At 42.1% G+C, this 2,820-nt stretch overlaps 1 long non-coding RNA gene across 1 annotated transcript; it reads right to left on the bottom strand.

Annotated features, from left to right (window-relative positions):
• Nucleotides 1-1,519: 1,519 nt before the first annotated feature.
• Nucleotides 1,520-1,975, bottom strand: LOC114429605 (uncharacterized). The gene is made up of 2 exons (XR_003669829.1): nt 1,905-1,975; nt 1,520-1,807 (listed from the first exon to the last, which is right to left on the bottom strand). It is a non-coding gene; the product is annotated as an uncharacterized LOC114429605 (long non-coding RNA).
• Nucleotides 1,976-2,820: the final 845 nt, after the last annotated feature.

Genomic DNA, 2,820 nt, shown 5'->3' with positions numbered 1-2,820 from the left:
CTTTGACCATGTCACCACTGTTTCCTATGAGGGTTCATGTGTAGTAATGAACATGGTGAAACACGCCAACATGAAGACTCCATATAAAAACAGCACAAAGCCTGTATTTGAAACATAGACCAACTTTACACCTGACTGCATGTCTGACCAACATCCAGCCTCTGAGCTGCCTGAGCCATCCCTGTGTTTCTGAGCTGCTACTAAATAAACCACATCCTGTAATGTAATCTATACCTGATGTATGCCAGGTGTGTAGCAGACATGTTACCTCAGGTCTCTCTGTCATGCTGCCTCTCAGCTGATTCTGCAGTGGTTCACTGGCTCCTTCAGTGTGGCCTTGCTGTCAGACCGTGTCCTTGTTTTGATGAACACTGTAAAGGAAACATGCCAACAACATCTGATCAAATGCAACGAGACACAACAGTCACCTCAATCCTTATACGTTCTCTCACCAGATGGAATTCTGCTGTCTTCCCTGCAGTCATGTGACCTCCCTGTCCCCTGGACTTTCTGCCTGGTCCACAGTGTCCCTCATCCTTTTCATCCACTGTTTAAAGAAAGACATAAAAAGCTGTCAGATGTAGATTCAGATTTGAAACTGAGTGTCCACAATAACAAAGCAGTCATAATATCCACAGCAGTGTGCATGTAAGAAAATGTCTGTTTGAACATGGACTGTAACTGGATTTATGTCTTATTGTAATAAAGATTCTGCATCAAGGTATGCCAGACTGCCTTTATTTTCACCAAAGCATTGTTTCCTATGAGGGTTATTGTTTAGGATTAAACTGTGTGTGTGTGTACCTGTGACCTCTAACTGTGCTGGCTGAGCCTCCCGTCTGCTTCTGTGTGCTGCTGCCAAAGAATCCTTCCCAGGGAGACCACCATCTTGCCATGAATCCACTGATGCTGCTTCATGATCTTCCCATGTCTCAGACAGGATTTGCAGGGAACACCAACTGGAGATCTCCTGGGCATCTTCAGCACTGTGTCCCCTCAACAGGCTTCAGTACATTTTTTCATCATTTTGAGGAACTCACCACTTACACTGACTAAACAAGATATTAAAAACCTATGGATAGCTGCTGTGATGTTCAAACCACACACAACATGTCCATTTGTCATGTGTCACCAGGCTTAAGTTGAATGGACATTCCCCTTTAAAGTTAATGGAGTACTGGATGATCACTGGGGGATACAGTGTTAGAAAGTCTATAAAAGGCCAAACAAATATTAACAAGCCTATTAAAGGCTACTGTGTTTATGCTAATGTATAACATATGCTTCCAAACACACAAGATGTAACCTGCACCTGATAAATGTCCATTTTTCATGTGTCACCATAATTTGAATGGAGATTCTTTAAACTTCTTAGAATACTGGATGATCAGTGAGAGATAAGGTTTCTGACCAACATCTTACCAAATATATAACTTTATGTTTTAAACCACAACATGTTATGATAACTGGAGACCAAACATTTCCCTGAAACACACATTCATATTAAAAAAGAGACAGGTTCAATGTTGTAATTCAACTTTACTGGTATACTATATAGAATCATTATCACAATTTAACTATAGTCATGAGGTACTTCATACATAGGCCCTTCAGAGAATCCCAGAGCCTGACCCCCAAGCAAACAGTGGCAAGGAAAAACTCCCCTTTAACAGGAAGAAACCTTGAGCAGGACCTGGCTCATAATGGGGGGACCATCCTGCTGATAGCCGGCTGGGTAAAGGGGGAGAAGAGGCAGACAGGACAGAGAGAAGACAGAAGAGAGAAGGACGGTGGTCTTCAGGTTTTTCTAGAAAGACACAAAAAAGACAAATCATCAACCACAATATTATAGCATTGCTCACTTGAACATTTGTCAGAACTGCCATGACAGTCTGCAAACTTACTGGCTGTTTGTGAGCAACAGCTGCTGATGAGGTCTCCGAGGTCTGGATCATCTTCGTGGACTCCTCGTGTCCTATAAATAAGTATGTCAACATGAAAATAAATGTTACTGTGTGTATGGGACATTTTGAGAATGAAACAACCTCCTGTCACATTTACAACACGTACCTGGACCAAAGAGGAAGTCCAGCTGGTATTCCTGCTCCACAGTGTAGCTGCCTGGGTCCCTGGAATCCTTCGGTCAGCTTCCTGTCCAGCAAAGACAAAAACAATTGCATCAGTGCACAGTTCAATGTAAGTGATCTGATGAATAATTTGTAATATAAATAAAATACTTATCTTTATGTTTTTTTTTTTCCCTTGAACAAACTGTGATGATCCATCGGAGAAGCCTCCTCTTGGACTGAATAAAACATCAAAACTGGAATGAAGTTAAGTACAAGGAACGTCATTGTCTGATAACACACAAACATAAAATATCTTCACATTTACCTCACTTTCTTCCCTCATTGTTTTATTCTCCCCGGAACTGCAGCAACACCCAGAAAGCTAAAACATCTGGAACATTCTGAAAACTGGGTTAGTGCTGCACATAAAATACATGAGAACACATTTGAACACATGGAACACAGCAATGAACAAAAACAATTAGCCCCAGACCTGAACACAACAGGTGTCGACGGGAGAAAAGCCTGATCTGTCGGACCTCATTCAACCGGTCGTGCCCCGTTTATGCAGGCTCCAACCAGCTGTCTAAGGCCAGACCGGGGTTCTCCCGTCTTTCCTCTTAGTTTGCCATGTCCACCTAAAACATCCTGAACACATACATAAGAACACGCAGCCACCTAACGTATATAACAATGAACAAAAAGAATGTATGCATATGAGTGGTATGGCTAGCGTATGAGAGAAGGACAG

This window comes from Parambassis ranga, unplaced genomic scaffold (assembly GCF_900634625.1).
Source record: "Parambassis ranga unplaced genomic scaffold, fParRan2.1 scaffold_172_arrow_ctg1, whole genome shotgun sequence".
NCBI classification, from domain to species: Eukaryota; Metazoa; Chordata; class Actinopteri; family Ambassidae; genus Parambassis; species Parambassis ranga.
The sequence above is the reverse complement of the archived record's forward strand: the minus strand, read 5'-3'. Positions and strand labels throughout refer to the sequence as shown.